The sequence below is a fragment of the Acomys russatus genome, chromosome 14 (genome assembly GCF_903995435.1).
Source record: "Acomys russatus chromosome 14, mAcoRus1.1, whole genome shotgun sequence".
Classification (NCBI taxonomy): domain Eukaryota; kingdom Metazoa; phylum Chordata; class Mammalia; order Rodentia; family Muridae; genus Acomys; species Acomys russatus.
The window spans coordinates 12,628,164-12,635,200 of NC_067150.1; the positions used below are offsets into that span (position 1 = coordinate 12,628,164).

General features: G+C 39.9%; 1 pseudogene; it reads right to left on the minus strand.

Annotated features, from left to right (window-relative positions):
• Positions 1-4,295: 4,295 nt before the first annotated feature.
• LOC127198721 (60S ribosomal protein L6-like) lies at positions 4,296-6,115 on the minus strand (annotated as a pseudogene).
• Between the last annotated feature and the right edge of the window lie 922 nt (positions 6,116-7,037).

Below are 7,037 nucleotides of genomic sequence, written 5' to 3' on the forward strand. Positions count from 1 at the left end.
TTATATGGATTGTAGCATGCCTATCAGAGGGTAAAATGCTAATATTCACATATTTGTGGATATATACCATATCTGCCTTTTTGAGTCTGGGTTACCTCATTTAGTATGATTTTTTTTAGCTCCATCTATTATGTATGAACATCATGATTTTTTTTTCTTAACATCTGCTTCTTTAAGTAGACCATTTCCCTGCTTCCCGAGGAGACACCACACTGAATTCAGTAGTAGGTGTAAAATTTTGAAGCCACATCAGAAATAGATGTCATTCTTCATCATCACCAGCATGAGTTATCATATGTTTCTGTTTCTGGTGTTTTAGTTTGTTTGTTTGTTTGGGCATTGTGCCGGGAATTTAAATCTTCAAATATATTTGATTTGTATTTTTCTGATGACTAAGGATGTTGAACATTTTTTAAAGCATTTCTTAACCATTTGTGTTTCATCTTTAAAAGGAAAGAAAGAACTCTCTGCTTAGTTCCTTTTTCTGATTTATTTATTTATTTATTTATTTTGGTTTGGCCTTATGTTGAAGTCCTTCATCCATTTTGGGATGGGTGATATGGATCTCTTTATGTTCAACACCAAGCCATCTGGTTTCACCAGCATCATTTGCTGAAGATGCTGTCTCTTTTCCTTTTGTTTATTGATGCCTTATTTGTAAAGAATCAGTGAACCTCATTGAGTGGACTTTTACCTGGGTCTTCAAATAGATTTCACTGATCAACTTGTCTGTTTTCCTGTCAATAACGTACAGTATGTGGATTACATTTACCAAATGCCATATGTTGATCCTTCTCTGCATCTCTACTTGATCATGATGGATGATCTTTCTGATGTATTCTTGGTTTTAGTTTACAAGTATTTTATTGAGAATTTTTGCATCTATGTTCATTATAAGGTTTCATCAGTGTCTGCTGTGATTTTCCTTTTAACCTCTAATTTTGTTCATTTGCATACCTAAATCTTAGTTAATTTGGCTAAGGTTTATCAATCTTATTGATTTTCTCAGAGGATGAACTTTTCCTTTTATTGATGCTTTGTGTTATTTTATTTGTTCCTATTGTGCTGATTTTAGTCCTGAGTATTAGTATTGCTTGCTGTCTACTCCTTTTAAATGTTATTTCTTCTTTTTTATTCTAGAAATTTCAAGTGTGCAATCAAGTTACAATTATGATCTCTCTCCAACATTTTTATGTTGGCATTTAGTACTATTAACTGGGCTCTGAGAACTGCCTTAATGTGGCCCAGGAGTTTGAGAAAGTTGTGTTTTAATTTTCATTTAGTTCTACTGGTTTTTAATTCCTTTTAATTTCTGCCATGACCCATTTTTTTTATTTTTTATTTAGTAGTAAGTTGTTCAGTTTCCATGAGTTTTTATACTTTTTTATGATATCCAGCTTTAATCTGTGGTGGCCAGACCGGATGAAAGGTATTATTTCACTTTTTTTTTTTTTTTTTTTTGTATTTGTTGAGACTTGCTTTATGATCAAGTATGTGGTCAGTTTCGGAGAAAGTTCCACGAGCTTCTTAGAAGACATGATTTAAACTGTAGTAGTGTTTCCTTTATGAACTGAGATGTTCTTGTGCTTGGTGCACAAATACCTAAAATTACAATATCCTCTTGGTGGATATTTTTCCTTTTGATGAGTCTCTTTTGATTAATTTTAGTCTGAGGTCTATTTATTCAGATGTTAAAATGGCTATACCTGCTTGTTTCTTGGGTATATTGTTTGGAATATATTTTCTCATCCATTTACCCTGAAGTAATGTCAATTTTTGATGATTTCAAGGTGTGTTTCTTGGACCCAGGAGAAAGATGAATCCTGTTTTCCTATCCAATATGTTAGTCTGTGTTCTTATGGGAAATTGAGACCATTAATAGTGAGAGTTATCAAAGATCAATGTTTATTGTTTCCTGCTAATTGGTCAACATGTTTTGTGTTTTTTCTTCTTTCTTAATTTTCTGATCTGCGATTATTGATTCCTTGTGTTTTGTTGGATGTGGTTAACTTTTTTTTTTAATTAATTTATTCTTGTTACATCTCAATGTTTATCCCATCCCTTGTATCTTCCCATTCCTCCCCCCCCCCCATTTTCCCATTATTCCCCTCCCCTATGACTGTTCCTGAGGGGGATTACGTCCCCCTATATATTCTCATAGGGTACCAAGTCTCTTCTTGGCTACTTGCTGTCCTTCCTCTGAGTGCCACCAGGTCTCCCCCTCCAGGGGACATGGTCAAGTGTGAGGCACCAGAGTACGTGAGAAAGTCGTATCACACTCTCCACTCAACTGTGGAGAATATTCTGACCATTGGCTAGATCTGGGAAGGGGTTTAAAGTTTACCTCCTGTATTGTCCTTGGCTGGTGCCTTAATTTGAGTGGGACCCCTGGGCCCAAATCTGCCTATCATATTGTTCTACTTGTAGATTTCTAGGACCCTCTGGATCCTTTTATTTTGCTGTTCTCCCATGCGTCTCTCATTTAGAGTCCCAATAGGATGCCTTCCCCTCTGTCCCAGTTTCCTGGTAAGTGAAGGCTTTTGTGGGACATGCCCCTTGGGCTAGTATGCAGATATAAGTGAGTATATACCATTTGATTCTTTCTGCTTCTGGGTTAACTCACTCATTATAATCATTTCTAGCTCAATCCATTTATCCACAAATTTCGGGAATTCCTTGTTTTTAATAGCTGACTAGTATTCCATAGTGTATATGTACCACAGTTTCTTTATCCACTCTTCTACTGAGGGACACTTAGGCTGTTTCCATGTTCTGGCTATTATGAATAAGGCTGCTATGGACATGGTTGAGCAAATTTTCTTGTTGTGTGCTGGAGCATCTTCTGGGTATATTCCAAGGAGTGGAATAGCTGGGTCTTGAGGAAGCCCTATTCCCATTTTTCTGAGATAGCACCAGATAGATTTCCAAAGTGGCTGTACTAGTTTGCATTCCCACCAGCAATGAAGGAGTGTTCCTCTCTCCCTGGATGTGGTTAACTTTTTAAGACTGACGCTATCCTTCCAGTGCTTTCTGTTGAGCTGGACTGGTAGACACAACTTGAATTTGGTTTCATTGTGGGATGTTTTCTTTACCCAACAATTGTCATTGATAATTTCTGAGCATAATAGTTGGAACAACATTTGTTGTCTCTTAGAGTTTGTAGGAGATCTGTCCAGCCCCTTCTGTCTTTAGAGTCTTTATTGACAAACCAGGTGTTATTATAATGAGCACGCCTTTGTATGTTATTTGGCCTTTTCCCTTGCAGTTGTTTTTAATATTTTTTCTTTATTGTGTACATTTTGTGTTTTAAGTCTTATGGGGAATTTCTTTTCTGATCTTATATGTGTAGGGTTTTGTGTGTGTCTTTTTTCTTAATAAGCATTTCTCTCTTTGGTTAGTAAATGCCTTTTCTATGATAATTGAAAATATTTCTTTGTTATTGACCTGGCTTTCTTCTACTTATTTTCCAATTATTCATAGATGTAGCCTTTTCATAGTACTCCCAGATTTCTGAGATCTTTTGTGCTTGGGCTTTATGTTAGGTTTAGTACTTTATTTGACCGAGGTGTCCAATTTCTTCTACATTTTCTCCTTTGCCAGGGATTCTTTTTTTTTTTTTTTTTTTTTTTTTTTTTTTTTTTTTTTTTTTTTTTTTTTTTGCCCCCCATGTTTATTCTCTTCTCAGGAAGCTTACTTTATTGGTAACCTTTTTTATTCAGTTCCTAAATTTTTTATTTCCAGTTTATCACTGTTAGTTTTCATTAGTGATTTTCTTTCTACTTTAATACCTTGAATTGTTTTAATTCCATTGTTTGTTTTAGTTTTTACAGACTTCATTAAGGATTTTTTTAAAAAGTATTCTTTTCAATGTCCTTAAACATATTCATAGTTGTTACTTTGAAGTTGTTGTCTCATGATTCAGCTATGTTGCATTCCTCAGGGGCTAATGTAGTAGGGTTAGAAGCTTTTGGTAGAGGTATATTGTCTTAGCTGTTAATGGATATATTTTTGTGCTGGTTTCTATGCATCTGGGATTGGGATGGCTGAGGCGGTTCTAGGTGCTGATATCTAGTCTTGTCTTTATTGAGTGGGAATTACCTTTCTTAGTGTCTGCTGTTCTCTTTGGATCTTAGAAAAGTGTGCTGGCTGAAGGCTGCCTGGTAGGGAATACTTCTTAGTCCCTGCTCATGGTAGCCCTCAGGTAACTCTTAAAGAATTAAATTTACAACAATAAAATCGGAAATATTTCCTTTTTTATTAAATGTACGAAGCTGTTTAATTAGGTTGTTAGCAACTTAGAAGACCAGTTTGTATGGGTACATACTATTTGTCAGGGAGAGCTGAGATCGCAGGTAGCTGAGGAGGAGCTTTGATCTTTGGCAAAATCTGCAAGTCTACAGTTTTCTTTATTTATTTTTATTTTTTATTAATTTATTCTTGTTACATCTCAATGGTTATCCCATCCCTTGTATCCTCCCATTCTTCCCTCCCTCCCATTTTCCCCTTATTCCCCTCCCCTATGACTGTTCCTGAGGGGTATTACCTCCCCCTGTATATGCTCATAGGGTATCAAGTCTCTTCTTGGTAGCCTGCTATCCTTCCTCTGAGTGCCACCAGGTCTCCCCCTCCAGGGAACATGGTCAAATATGGGGCACCTGAGCACGCGAGAAAGTCATACCCCACTCTCCACTCAACTGTAGAGAATGTTCTGTCCATTGGCTAGATCTGGGTAGGGGTTTAAAGTCTATCTGGTGCTATCTCAGAAAACTGGGAATAGGGCTTCCTTAAGACCCAGCTATTCCACTCCTTGGAATATACCCAGAGGATGCTCCAGCACACAACAAGAAAATTTCCTCAGCCATGTTCATAGAAGCCTTATTCATAATAGCCAGAACATGGAAACAGCCTAAGTGTCCATCAGTAGAAGAATGGACAAAGAAACTGTGGTACATATACACTATGGAATACTACTCAGCTATTAAAAACAAGGAATTCCCAAAATTTGTGGACAAATGGATTGAGCTAGAAATGATCATAATGAGTGAGTTAACCCAGAAGCAGAAAGACTCAAATGATATATACTCACTTATATCTGCATACTAGCCCAAAGGGCAGGTCCCATGAAAGCCTTAACTACCAGGAAACTGGGACAGAGGGGAGGACATCCTATTGGGACTCTAGATGAGAGAAGCATGGGAGAATGGCAAAGTAGAAGGATCCAGACGGTCCTAGAAACCTACAAGTAGAGCATTATGATAGGAAGATTTGGGCCCAGGGGTCCAGCTCAAAGTAAGGCACCAGCCAAGGACAATACAGGAAGTCTACAGTTTTCTGATCAGCCTTGTGCTGCTTGGTAATCTCGTATTTCTCCTCCTCTCTGTCATAGATCTTGCCCTCTCGGGCTTGTGCAGCTGCTTCTTGAAGTAAACTTCAGTCAGGTGTTTGGGGATTTTAGCCTTGGTGATTATCAATTTTTGTAGAGGTGGTTATCACAAACTTCTGGTAAGTTCTGCACAAAGGAACTCTGTTGAGAGCAAGAGGTCCAGTCATAAGTAGCAAGCCCCTTGCCAACTGTTTCAACAAAACCACTCTCTTGCTCTGTTAGTGCCCAGTGAGGATGATCAGGATGGTCCCAGGAGTGCGGCTGGCAATCATCTTTCTCACATGCTGACTAAAGGTCTTTTTGTTATGGCTCAGCAGCTTCCAAGGCATGCCTTCAGTAGGATAATACCGAGGCATTTTTCGAAGCTTCACCACTCGGGTACCACCAATCTTGTCAACATCGACTGTTTTTGTGACAGTGCCTAGGGCCTTCTCCTTTTTCTTCTTTTCAACAATGGACTTACGGGTGGTTATTTCTTTTTATACAAGGCCTTTCTGGAATAATCGCAGATCGGAAGTATCTGTGAATTCCTCTCATCAGGACATGGTTTCCGCTGCAATGCGGATTTCCCTTTTGGACTTTTTCACCTTAGGGTCACTTTATTTTGGCGGCACTACTAGCCAGGGTATCAGGAGTAACAGCAACACCACCAGCCTTTTTGGCTACAGGTTTCTTCTCCTTGGTATGAGATTCTTTCACCTTCCAACTTGAAAGATGGGAAAGAGGGCTCATGTTTCCTATTTTTTAAAGCACACTATTTGTGGTCCCAGAGCCAAAATGGTGGTGCCGAACACCCACTGTGTCTGATCAGGAGGAGACCAGTGATTGCACAACAAGCTACGAACTGAGAACTACAAAACATCCACGCTGGCGATTCCCAGGTCAGAGGCATCCACACTGTGTAGAACACAGGTGAATTTGGCCTCACACCACCCAGATAATCCCCAGAAAATTCCCTGGGTCCCTGCAGTTGGGTGCGCAGTCCTCAGTCTAGCCACTCCCTTGCTTGCAGGGCTGGACCTGTCCCTTGGGTATCAGACTGAACTAAAGACTACAAAACACCAGTGTCTGGCTTTTCTAGCCCAGAACACACCCCAAGGTCTGGAATACAAGTGGTTCTGACCTTAGGGTCACCTGACCAATCCAAGGACAGTTTCTGGGTCCAGGCAGGCCCGCGCTCTGGCTCCAAGGACTAGCTATATGCATAACGGGCCATGCAGCATCGGAGCTCTGTGTCTCAGATGGATCTATGGGCTAAAACAATACAGAGTCTGGGTCTTCTAGACCAAAGGAGACCTCACAGTATGGAACATAAGCAGATCTGACCCTGGTCACCTGGCCAATCCACAGAAAGTTTGAGTTCGGGCACCAAGGATGAGCCACATGACTGGAGGGGGAGAACAACATCTGAGCTCTGTGTCTCAGACAGACCTGTGGGCCACCCAACCAACAGTGTCAGGGTCTTCTAGGAAAGAGGGTCCCCACACTCTGGGGCACAAGTGGATCTGACCTCAGGTCACCTGGCCAGTCCAGGGGAAGTTACCCGTGAAAGTTCCAAGGTATGCACAGGCACTAGCCACATGCCTGGAAAGGTACACAGCACCTGCAATCTGTGTCTCAGAAGAAACTGTGGGCTACAAAACACCAGTGTCTA